The sequence below is a fragment of the Bacillus rossius genome, chromosome 2, assembly GCF_032445375.1.
Source record: "Bacillus rossius redtenbacheri isolate Brsri chromosome 2, Brsri_v3, whole genome shotgun sequence".
In the NCBI taxonomy this organism is placed as follows: Eukaryota; Metazoa; Arthropoda; class Insecta; order Phasmatodea; family Bacillidae; genus Bacillus; species Bacillus rossius.
The window spans coordinates 86,201,534-86,215,137 of record NC_086331.1 but is presented as its reverse complement, the minus strand read 5'-3'; the positions used below and the strand labels follow the sequence as shown (position 1 = coordinate 86,215,137).

Genomic DNA, 13,604 nt, shown 5'->3' with positions numbered 1-13,604 from the left:
AGCCGAGCATGCAAGCGAGAGCGCGGAACAAGCGATAGAGAGGCACGATCGGCCTAAGCGTTCGGCTTGTGACGCATCTATCTCTCTTCCACTCCATCGGCCGATGCGTCCGAGTAGAAGAGAGACAGCGGCAGCACACAACCTACACGTGAACTGTTTTGTCAACTGTTTATAAAGGACGTTATCACATAAAATTATCGTCCGTAAACCGACTTTACAGACAACCCTCTTTGTTACTATAGAAGTAGGCCTACTAATTAAATGGTATTTATGAACTGAAAGGCAAACTTTTATGTCAGTCCTAGCATGTACTGAAAGCATAAAATCATATGAAATACAATCTTTAGTTAACCGTTTGCATGCAGCCATTGACTTCAAAAATTAATTTATGTATGCTATTTATTTGATAAATAAAATTTAGGTTTTCCCAAAACCATAGACACGTTAGATTCTCAGGTTTTGGAGATATTTTTTTAAATTTATTTATGAATTATATACCAAAAATAAAGAGTTTAAGAAGCAGGGTAAAAGAAACGGTTAAACAAAAACTGTATAAAGCACGATTTCATGTTTTCAGTACATGCTAGGACTCACACAAAATTTGCCTTTAAATTCATAACAACCATTAAATAAGGAAGTTTTAATGAGAAAATTATTTTATAAACAATCTAATGTGGTTATATTATAAGAGTAGTATACTGTGGGGGCTCCGGAAACAGGGTGCTGACCTTGAAATGAGGATGGGGTCAGCCATCTTGAATTATGATGTCTCCATTGCAATTTTCGTTATGGTCACCATATTGGAGAGTGACATCACGGTGGCTGTATTGAATGGTGACTTCACCATTACAATTTTCGTTACGGCCACAATCTTAGATTATGGTGTCATGGTGGCCATCATATACGACACTGACAATTAACCTTGACCTTGAGCTTTGACCTTGACATTAGAACTTGATCTTTAACCGCAGTCGAAATATTGAATTGAGCTATTTTGGTTTGAGTGCCCCAATCACCTAATGGTTCAAGTTTCGTTATTTTTGGCATCTTAAAAATCTCTAATTATCATCCGATTTTTATGAAAAAATTTTACAAATCATTAAAATTGTTAATTAAATTTTGATAATAAAGTCTATAAAAAGGTACTACGTTACAACCCGGCGAGGTCATTCATTTAAGAATGTCGATACCTCCTTCCTCCACGGAAGGAACCGGCATACTGACCTTCTCTCAGTAATGCTAAGGCAGATATTAAATACCCAGTATGACATCATTAAGACCCTCCGGTTTTCGTCTGCTGGAGGCCATCATATTGGATCTAATATATTGTTTTCGTCGGTTAGAGAGCGATGTCATCATATTAGTTTCATTTTTATCTCCCAAAGGACAGTAAATTTTATTAACAAATAGTTAACTGTCGCGATATTCGCCATCTTAAAATTCTGTAATTATTTGGCTAAAAATTAGGGGAAAATTAAAAATATCATCAAAAATATCACATGTTGAAATAACGACTGACTCGATCGATTAATATGGTTGGTTCGATTCTTGAATGATACCATAAAGTTATTTTAGATAAAATAATAATTTTTAAATTAGCAAAAAAAAAGACACGTTAGAGAAATAAAACGAAATTACAAAAACAAAATTGTTACATAACTTTTATTCTACTACAAGACAAAATCAAAAATATCACTAGCATTTCTCGGTCTCTACGGACTGTTTAGTGTACTAAGCAAGTTCGTTACATGTCTTGACAAGTCTTTTCAGAGAAGTTACACATGAGATTAGATTACCACATATTTCATACGGCACAGATTTCTCAATGTTGTTAAAAGTACAGTGATATATTTAATGATGCTTTGCATCTTTTATGCAAACAAATGTATTGCCGAAGTACATACAATTTGATTCGGATGAATGTTTTATAAGTAGGTACTTCAAAAACCACATGTGTTTTTCCAAGTTTATGTAGCATATAAACTGACTATAACACAAGTCACACTGATATTTAATGCGTTCAGAGTTGTTATTACCATTGTGTATTATGAAATCAATAATTTTCAAGGTTTTGTTGTTGTCACAGTATGTACAGTCGGGTTAATGAACACCGTCAGTTTCAGCATCCTTTATCGATGTCACTGACACTGTAGACATCCATTGTCCTGGTGCTGAAGACACCGCAGGTGTTAAAATCTCCTTCTTTGCTGGAACAGAAGATGCAACTGTTTATGTCATTTTCAACAGTATCTGCTTCGTCGTCACCATTGTTGTCAGCATCGGAATCTCTGGAGCTGTTAGCAATGTTGCTATCATAGTCTGCGCTATTTATTGTTGGTCTTTCATCCTGGTCGACGTTAATGATGGTAATAAAGTCATTCAGTTCTCAAGAATTCCTAGATAACGGACCTTTATGTGAGATAAGTCAAATAAGACTATCCGCACTCCACCACAGCTATAGGTGGACTTAGTCTCATCGTCCAGTCCTCGCTTATATACTCGCAGCGGCTGGTGTGAGAGGCAAGTCAAAACAACAGACATTAATTTTTTACAAACGGGTTCTTGCGTACACTTAACTTATTAGGGAAGATTTAATAATATATCTATTTAGACTATCTAGTCGTGAAATTAGTTTACCATATTTGATGCAACGAAACAGTCTTCTTTGTAGTCCATTATTTGAATATCCGCATCTTTCATGCCTGCGAGAGTTTGACGATTTAGTGAATGACGTACCATAGTACTAGCACGGTTGCGATAAACATGCATTGTTTGTTAAGATCTTCGAAGTTGCTGGCGAAACTTGAACACATGGAACAGAACGTGTCGATTTCTCCTCTGCAGCCGGATTCACATATGTCATTGGGATCTCCGACGCCGTTGACGTCACTGTAATCTGTGTTCAATACATCGCTGCCACCATAGTATTGTTTGCATAGCTGTCATCGAGGTCTCAGATGCCATCGAGGTCTCCGCTGCCATCGACGTCGCTGCTATCGATGTATCCTTCGTCGTCACTTCCATCGGTGTATCCATCGTTGTCACTGCCATCGAGGTGTGCGCTGTTGATGGTAAGCCTTCCATTCATGTCAACGTAAATGAATGTAATGATGCCATCGAGTTATTAAGAATTTTTAAATAACGTACTAATATGTGAGATGAGTCTAACTAGCCGATCTGCAGTGAACCTTAGCCAGAGGTGGACTGAGAGAATCATCGTCCATTCGTCACTTATACTCGAAGCGACTGGCATGAGACGCAAGTCAAAACAACGGCCAGCTAATTTATAAAAACATGTTCTAGCTTACCCTTAGCCTATCTAATACAAATTTCATATTGTCGATTTAGACTATCTAACCATGAATTATGTTTACTAAATTTTATGCACTGAAAAGATTTTATTTGTGCATTATTCCGGCATCCGCATTTTTCGTGCCCTCGAGAGTTTGAAATGGTAATAAATGACGTACCACAGTATTTGAACTGGCGCGATGACAGTCATTCGTTCATTGAAGTCTCAGAGGTTTTGGCGAAACTACAACAGTAGTACTATATGTAGGTTAGCCGGAACTGGCGCAGGCTTCAGGCTGAGGTGCCGAGGTGCCGACCGACATATTGGATTGTGACGTCACGGCAGCCATCTTGGAGGAGTGTAACAGGACATAGCGTAACGGGACAAGTTTGACCTTGACCTTTGACCCTCAAAATTCGTCAAAATTTACATTTCTGTGGAAAAAAATTCCGCCAAAAAATCTCAAAAAATTCCACAATTCAAAAATTAGGATTTCGAAAATCCTCAAAAGTCGTTTTGCCTTAGAAAGAACCCAAATTACTTAAAGAGGCTTAAGCATCAATGTCTACAGCCTCTGATAAGCCTCTGACGTCATCATGGAATATGTCATTTTGAATAAAGACGTCACCGTTGCAATTATCGTTATGGTCGCCATCTTTAAATTTGGACGCCATCTTGAAAATCTTTAATTATTATCCGATTTTAATGGAAAAAATTCCAAAATTCATCAAAAAATTAACTTATTCGAATTCTGATTGATTATATCGATTACCGTCCTCGGTTCGAACCCGGTGAGTGCAAAAAAAAACTAAAAATGGCGACAGGCTCCTTCCTCAATGGTGGATGCAGGCAGACTGACTCCTATCACTTTTTTTCAAAGCATATATATCGTCACCTAGTATGACGTCATGTCCGCCATCTTGAAAATCCATAATTTTAATGCTAGAGATTCGGGAAAAATTTAAAAATCATTAAAAAAATTAACTAATCGAATTAAATAATAAAAAAATCCTTATAACCACCGTTGCACTTTTCGTAACGGCCACCATCATTTAATCAAGAAACTGGAGGTCACCATCTTGTTTTCATCCGCTAGAGTGTGCTGATACCATGTTAGTATACTTAACCGGTCACCACACCTTTAACCTTGACCTTGAAATTTGACCTTGACCGTGAACTTTGACCTTGACCTTGATATTTTACCTTGACCTTTGACCTTGTCCTTGAAATTTGACCTTGACCTTGAAATTTGACCTTGACCTGGATATTTGACTTTGACCCTGAAATTTGACTTTGTCCTTGTCGACCATCATGGATTCGACATTTTATGTTCAGTACATGCTACCAGGAGCTACCACCTGCTGGAGTACGCCATCTTGTGTGTGTGTACTTGTATTATAGAGTACATTTCCATCTGGATAATTTTATTCTAACCCGCTACAGTGCAGTAATCATTTATTATAGAGGTGCCCCCCGCCATCTTGAAATACGGCTGCCATCTTGAAATCATGTAATAATGTAGCTAGATAAGCGGGAAAAAATCCAAAATTCATTAAATAAATCACTCATTAACTTACATATTGATTCGATCGATTCCTGTCCTCGGTTCGATACCCGATCGATGCAATAATGTTTAATATTATGTAAAAAATAATAATTTCAATAAACCATGTTCAACATACGTAAAGAGACTCTAAATTCTCTACAACCATCATCCTATCAGACATCAAGACCAACATATTGGTAATTCATAATTTTAATGCTAGAAATTCGGGAAAAAATCCAAAAATTCATTAAATAAATTTGTAATCCATATAATGATTGATTGGATCGACTAAGGTCCTTGGTTCGATCCCTAGCCGATACAAAACAACTTTAATTAAAAAAATACTAAAAAAGTGTTAGGTTTGAGAAAATAAAAACACCACAAGTTCTTTTAAAAAAATTTTATTACATAAATTCAATACACTACTACAAGTACAAAAAAACACTGACAAATTAGCAAAGCCTTTTGGATTCCTCGATTCAAACAGTCTTCTTATTGTACGGACTAAGCCTTTTACATGACTTTAAATGTCTATCCGATCCGGTCATCACCACAGCCACAGACGGACTCAAGTCCATATCACCAGGGTCTCACTTATATAGACTCATCAGCCGGTACAACACAAGAGTTAAAACAATAACAATGTTCATTATACGCGCACTTAACTTTCTCGGAGCATTTTTTATAATGAAGATGTAAGCTATCAAGACGTGAAATTAGTTTTTTGCACTTATTGCACTGAAATTGTATTCTTTTAACATTACTAGAACAACTGCTTCTTTCATGTCTGCGAGCATTTGAGGTGATAGTAAATGATGCGTCACAGTATTTGCACTGACGCAATGTACGCTCTTCATTAGTTGAAGAATCCATTGCTGATGATGAAACTTCGGATGATGGTGGAACAGCACATATCGAAGTCTCCTCCAGTGTTGTCAGAGGCGTTGCCAACGGGATCTGCTCCAACATCGTCGGCGCTGGCGTCATGGTTCCCGTAGTCGATGGTACATCCTCCATCGAGTTCGACGTTAAAGTCGGTAAAGATGCCATCGAAGTCTCAAGAACAGGCAATTACACGACTTATGCACCAGAAGAAACAAACTAGGTGATCCGTACACCGTCGACGGCAGTAACAAACTTAGCGTCCTGCTGTCTAGGACTCGCTTATATACATGCACCGGATGGAATAATACGCTAGTCAAATCAAGAACAATTTATTATAATACTAGAGTCAAAACAACATTAAAAAAATAGAAGCACCATCAACAAAAAAAAGGCAGCACATTTGGAAGCACCGACAACGAAAAAGGCAGCACCATCATCGAAAAGGCCGCACATTTGTCATTGGCTCCAATATTCATTGGTTCCATCAGTCTATTGATTCTATCAGTCTAGTGACTCCAACAGTCATTGACACCAACAGCCTTTTTCTTCATCAGCTCCAATGATATTTGGCTAGAATGCTACGAGTCTAAGAGACTATGAGGCTACAATTCTACGAGTGTACAAGACTCCTCCAACTACCTTCAAGTGTATAAATCTCCAAATGCTCCAACAGCTCCAACACGCAATGTACGCAATGTACGCACAATACACACAGTACACACACAGGAAACGGAACGTACACACAGTACACACAGGAAACGGAACGTACACACAGTACACACAGGAAACGGAACGTACACACAGTACACACAGGAAACGGAACGTACACACAGTACACACAGGAAACGGAACGTACACACAGTACACACAGGAAACGGAACTTACACACAGTACACACAGGAAACGGAACGTACACACAGTACACACAGGAAACGGAACGTACACACAGTACACACAGGAAACGAAACGTACACACAGTACACACAGGAAACAGAACGTACACACAGTACACACAGGAAACGGAACGTACACACAATGACTACACTTCGTTCGCGCAGTATAAGCATTTAATGAGAACGAAGCACGTTTGGACGGAAATTCTATAAAACGAAAGCTCATTTAACGAAAAGGAGGCGCATTCTCTCGTTCATTCTACTTGGTAGGATGCAATCGTCAATGATAAGTTAGGATATAATCTCTCCAACAGTCTATGAATCCAACAGTTTATATTTCCATTAGCCATCGACTCCAACAGTCATTGACTCCAACAGTCATTGGCTCCAACAGTCCTTGCCTCCAACAGCTCCAAATGGCTCCAACAGCTCCAAATAGATCCAAATGCTCCAAACGACCTCCAAATGCTTGACAGCTCCAAATGGCTCCAAATGCTCCAAACGGCCTCCAAATGGCTCCAACAGCCTCCAAATGCTTAACACATCTCCAAATGGCTCCAAATGCTCCAAACGGCCTCCAAATGCTTGACAGCTCCAAATGTCTCCAGCAGCTCCAAATGCTCCAAATGGCTCCAACAGCTCCAACAGCTCCAAATGGCTCCAACAGCTCAAAATGCTCCAAACGGTCTCCAAATGGCTCCAACAGCTCCAACAGCCTCCAAATGCTTAACTCAGCTCCAAATGGCTCCAAATGTTCCAAACGGCCTTCAAATGCTTGACAGCTCCAAATGCTCCAAATGGCTCCAACAGCTCCAAAAGGCTCCAAATGCTTCAAAAGACTCCAAATGCTCCAACAGCTCCAAATGGCTCCATCAGCTCCAACAGCTCCAAAAAAAAAAAAAGGCTCCAAATGCTCAAACAGCCTCCAAATGCTTAACACAGCACCAGATGCTTCAAAAGGCTCCAATTATCGCATCTGTCTTCGTCGACATTTTCTCTTTTGCTCCCACTGCTCCAACAGCATTATGTTATATGATTCCATGGATACTTTGTTACGTAGCTACAGGTCTACGAGGTTCCAATGCATCATGTTTACGAAGCTTCCAGGACACGAGGCTACATGGCTACGAGACTACATGACTCTAACTGATTACAATAGCACCACTCAGTGGTGAGAGTTAGGTTATCTAATGCAAAGCAAATTGATGTAAGTAGTTCTGACTGTCATCAACAGATGTAGCCACGTGTTGCTTGCAGGTAAATATTAATTAGTTATTTTATGTGGGATGCGGGATGCTCACTAACGATCGCAAAAGAAGGAGGGCTTCGCTAGACACCAAGGAGAAGGAAGTTCGTCTTACATGTTAATGCTTCGCTGATGTCTCATGGCATATGATTTGACTGAGTAATGGTTGTTTATTTCTTTAATTCCACCTGGTAAAATTATTGCAAGTGTCAATTTATTAGCAGAAATTCACTAATTAAATGTAGCTCTGAATAAAATGACATGACTCATTAGGTAAATATCCTTCACGCAGAGATCGATTTCACACAAATAATCAGCAGCACTCAGAGAAAATCATTAGATGTCTAGCCAGGAATAACCAGAAGCACTTGGAGAAAACCATCAAATTATTAACAAGAATAATCAGGAGCACACGGAGAAAACGTAATGACAAGAATAATCAGGAGCACACGGAGAAAACATAATAACAAGAATAATCGGGAGCACACGGAGAAAACCACCACACGTTTTCTTGATATCATAAAATTAGAGGGAAAAAAAAAATAAATTAATAAAAAATTTAAAATAAAAACAAAAAATACATAAGATTCTGCTAGCTTGTGAACTTCTCATTGATGAGCAAAGATAGAGTTCTAGTACAAGCCAGAATTTTATGTATTTTTTGTTTTTATTTTAAATTTTTTATTAATTTATTATTTTTTTTTTACCTCTAATTTTATGATATCAAGAAAACGTGTGGTGGTTTTCTCCGTGTGCTCCCGATTATTCTTGTTATTATGTTTTCTCCGTGTGCTCCTGATTATTCTTGTCATTACGTTTTCTCCGTGTGCTCCTGATTATTCTTGTTAATAATTTGATGGTTTTCTCCAAGTGCTTCTGGTTATTCCTGGCTAGACATCTAATGATTTTCTCTGAGTGCTGCTGATTATTTGTGTGAAATCGATCTCTGCATGAAGGATATTTACCTAATGAGTCATGTCATTTTATTCAGAGCTACATTTAATTAGTGAATTTCTGCTAATAAATTGACACTTGCAATAATTTTACCAGGTGGAATTAAAGAAATAAACAACCATTACTCAGTCAAATCATATGCCATGAGACATCAGCGAAGCATTAACATGTAAGACGAACTTCCTTCTCCTTGGTGTCTAGCGAAGCCCTCCTTCTTTTGCGATCGTTAGTGAGCATCCCGCATCCCACATAAAATAACTAATTAATATTTACCTGCAAGCAACACGTGGCTACATCTGTTGATGACAGTCAGAACTACTTACATCAATTTTCTTTGCATTAGATAACCTAACTCTCACCACTGAGTGGTGCTATTGTAATCAGTTAGAGTCATGTAGTCTCGTAGCCATGTAGCCTCGTGTCCTGGAAGCTTCGTAAACATGATGCATTGGAACCTCGTAGACCTGTAGCTACGTAACAAAGTATCCATGGAATCATATAACATAATGCTGTTGGAGCAGTGGGAGCAAAAGAGAAAATGTCGACGAAGACAGATGCGATAAATGGAGCCTTTTGAAGCATCTGGTGCTGTGTTAAGCATTTGGAGGCTGTTGGAGCATTTGGAGCCTTTTTTTTTGGAGCTGTTGGAGCTGTTGGAGCTGATGGAGCCATTTGGAGCTGTTGGAGCATTTGGAGTCTTTTGAAGCATTTGGACGCTGTTGGAGCTGTTGGAGCCATTTGGAGACCGTTTGGAGCATTTTGAGCTGTTGGAGCCATTTGGAGCTGTTGGAGCTGTTGGAGCCATTTGGAGCATTTGGAGCTGCTGGAGACATTTGGAGCTGTCAAGCATTTGGAGGCCGTTTGGAGCATTTGGAGCCATTTGGAGATGTGTTAAGCATTTTAAGGCTGTTGGAGCCGTTTGGAGCATTTGGAGCCATTTGGAGCTGTCAAGCATTTGGAGGTCGTTTGGAGCATTTGGATCTATTTGGAGCTGTTGGAGCCATTTGGAGCTGTTGGAGGCAATGACTGTTGGAGCCAATGACTGTTGGAGTCAATGACTGTTGGAGTCGATGGCTAATGGAAATATAAACTGTTGGATTCATAGACTGTTGGAGAGATTATATCCTAACTTATCATTGACGATTGCATCCTACCAAGTAGAATGAACGAGAGAATGCGCCTCCTTTTCGTTAAATGAGCTTTCGTTTTATAGAATTTCCGTCCAAACGTGCTTCGTTCTCATTAAATGCTTATACTGCGCGAACGAAGTGTAGTCATTGTGTGTACGTTCCGTTTCCTGTGTGTACTGTGTGTACGTTCTGTTTCCTGTGTGTACTGTGTGTACGTTTCGTTTCCTGTGTGTACTGTGTGTACGTTCCGTTTCCTGTGTGTACTGTGTGTACGTTCCGTTTCCTGTGTGTACTGTGTGTAAGTTCCGTTTCCTGTGTGTACTGTGTGTACGTTCCGTTTCCTGTGTGTACTGTGTGTACGTTCCGTTTCCTGTGTGTACTGTGTGTACGTTCCGTTTCCTGTGTGTACTGTGTGTACGTTCCGTTTCCTGTGTGTACTGTGTGTACGTTCCGTTTCCTGTGTGTGTACTGTGTGTATTGTGCGTACATTGCGTACATTGCGTGTTGGAGCTGTTGGAGCATTTGGAGATTTATACACTTGAAGGTAGTTGGAGGAGTCTTGTACACTCGTAGAATTGTAGCCTCATAGTCTCTTAGACTCGTAGCATTCTAGCCAAATATCATTGGAGCTGATGAAGAAAAAGGCTGTTGGTGTCAATGACTGTTGGAGTCACTAGACTGATAGAATCAATAGACTGATGGAACCAATGAATATTGGAGCCAATGACAAATGTGCGGCCTTTTCGATGATGGTGCTGCCTTTTTCGTTGTCGGTGCTTCCAAATGTGCTGCCTTTTTTTTGTTGATGGTGCTTCTATTTTTTTAATGTTGTTTTGACTCTAGTATTATAATAAATTGTTCTTGATTTGACTAGCGTATTATTCCATCCGGTGCATGTATATAAGCGAGTCCTAGACAGCAGGACGCTCAGTTTGTTACTGCCGTCGACGGTGTACGGATCACCTAGTTTGTTTCTTCTGGTGCATAAGTCGTGTAATTGCCTGTTCTTGAGACTTCGATGGCATCTTTACCGACTTTAACGTCGAACTCGATGGAGGATGTACCATCGACTACGGGAACCATGACGCCAGCGCCGACGATGTTGGAGCAGATCCCGTTGGCAACGCCTCTGACAACACTGGAGGAGACTTCGATATGTGCTGTTCCACCATCATCCGAAGTTTCATCATCAGCAATGGATTCTTCAACTAATGAAGAGCGTACATTGCGTCAGTGCAAATACTGTGACGCATCATTTACTATCACCTCAAATGCTCGCAGACATGAAAGAAGCAGTTGTTCTAGTAATTTTAAAAGAATACAATTTCAGTGCAATAAGTGCAAAAAACTAATTTCACGTCTTGATAGCTTACATCTTCATTATAAAAAATGCTCCGAGAAAGTTAAGTGCGCGTATAATGAACATTGTTATTGTTTTGACTCTTGTGTTGTACCGGCTGATGAGTCTATATAAGTGAGACCCTGGTGATATGGACTTCAGTCCGTCTGTGGCTGTGGTGATGACCGGATCGGATAGACATTTAAAGTCATGTAAAAGGCTTAGTCCGTACAATAAGAAGACTGTTTGAATCGAGGAATCCAAAAGGCTTTGCTAATTTGTCAGTGTTTTTTTGTACTTGTAGTAGTGTATTGAATTTATGTAATAAAATTTTTTTAAAAGAACTTGTGGTGTTTTTATTTTCTCAAACCTAACACTTTTTTAGTATTTTTTTAATTAAAGTTGTTTTGTATCGGCTAGGGATCGAACCAAGGACCTTAGTCGATCCAATCAATCATTATATGGATTACAAATTTATTTAATGAATTTTGGATTTTTTCCCGAATTTCTAGCATTAAAATTATGAATTACCAATATGTTGGTCTTGATGTCTGATAGGATGATGGTTGTAGAGAATTTAGAGTCTCTTTACGTATGTTGAACATGGTTTATTGAAATTATTATTTTTTACATAATATTAAACATTATTGCATCGATCGGGTATCGAACCGAGGACAGGAATCGATCGAATCAATATGTAAGTTAATGAGTGATTTATTTAATGAATTTTGGATTTTTTCCCGCTTATCTAGCTACATTATTACATGATTTCAAGATGGCAGCCGTATTTCAAGATGGCGGGGGGCACCTCTATAATAAATGATTACTGCACTGTAGCGGGTTAGAATAAAATTATCCAGATGGAAATGTACTCTATAATACAAGTACACACACACAAGATGGCATACTCCAGCAGGTGGTAGCTCCTGGTAGCATGTACTGAACATAAAATGTCGAATCCATGATGGTCGACAAGGACAAAGTCAAATTTCAGGGTCAAAGTCAAATATCCAGGTCAAGGTCAAATTTCAAGGTCAAGGTCAAATTTCAAGGTCAAGGTCAAATTTCAAGGACAAGGTCAAAGGTCAAGGTAAAATATCAAGGTCAAGGTCAAAGTTCACGGTCAAGGCCAAATTTCAAGGTCAAGGTCAAATTTCAAGGTCAAGGTTAAAGGTGTGGTGACCGGTTAAGTATACTAACATGGTATCAGCACACTCTAGCGGATGAAAACAAGATGGTGACCTCCAGTTTCTTGATTAAATGATGGTGGCCGTTACGAAAAGTGCAACGGTGGTTATAAGGATTTTTTTATTATTTAATTCGATTAGTTAATTTTTTTAATGATTTTTAAATTTTTCCCGAATCTCTAGCATTAAAATTATGGATTTTCAAGATGGCGGACATGACGTCATACTAGGTGACGATATATATGCTTTGAAAAAAAGTGATAGGAGTCAGTCTGCCTGCATCCACCATTGAGGAAGGAGCCTGTCGCCATTTTTAGTTTTTTTTGCACTCACCGGGTTCGAACCGAGGACGGTAATCGATATAATCAATCAGAATTCGAATAAGTTAATTTTTTGATGAATTTTGGAATTTTTTCCATTAAAATCGGATAATAATTAAAGATTTTCAAGATGGCGTCCAAATTTAAAGATGGCGACCATAACGATAATTGCAACGGTGACGTCTTTATTCAAAATGACATATTCCATGATGACGTCAGAGGCTTATCAGAGGCTGTAGACATTGATGCTTAAGCCTCTTTAAGTAATTTGGGTTCTTTCTAAGGCAAAACGACTTTTGAGGATTTTCGAAATCCTAATTTTTGAATTGTGGAATTTTTTGAGATTTTTTGGCGGAATTTTTTTCCACAGAAATGCAAATTTTGACGAATTTTTGCCCAATTTTGGCGAATTTTGAGGGTCAAAGGTCAAGGTCAAACTTGTCCCGTTACGCTATGTCCTGTTACACTCCTCCAAGATGGCTGCCGTGACGTCACAATCCAATATGTCGGTCGGCACCTCGGCACCTCAGCTTGAAGCCTGCGCCAGTTCCGGCTAACCTATACTACTTACAACCGATGGAATATCACCCGTAGCTGCCTCCTCTGCAGCGGTTATCACAGATGACATCAGGATCTGAGCTGTCATCGGCGGCGTTGGCATCTAGATCTTCGATACCATCGAGGTCTTCGCTGTCGTCAACAATGCCATCAGGTTCTTCACTGCTGATGGTAAACTGGCCATCAGGGTTGACATTTAGACACCAACTTAATCTTAGGAAACGTACTTAAAAGAGTCGATCCGCATTACACTG

The 13,604-nt window shown here is 39.2% G+C and overlaps 1 protein-coding gene across 6 annotated transcripts in view; it reads left to right on the top strand.

The window, feature by feature from the left end:
• Positions 1-13,604, top strand: part of LOC134529434 (calcium/calmodulin-dependent protein kinase kinase 2) — a 466,877-nt gene that overhangs the window by 445,457 nt on the left and 7,816 nt on the right. The gene's annotated exons all lie outside the window — the stretch shown is intronic.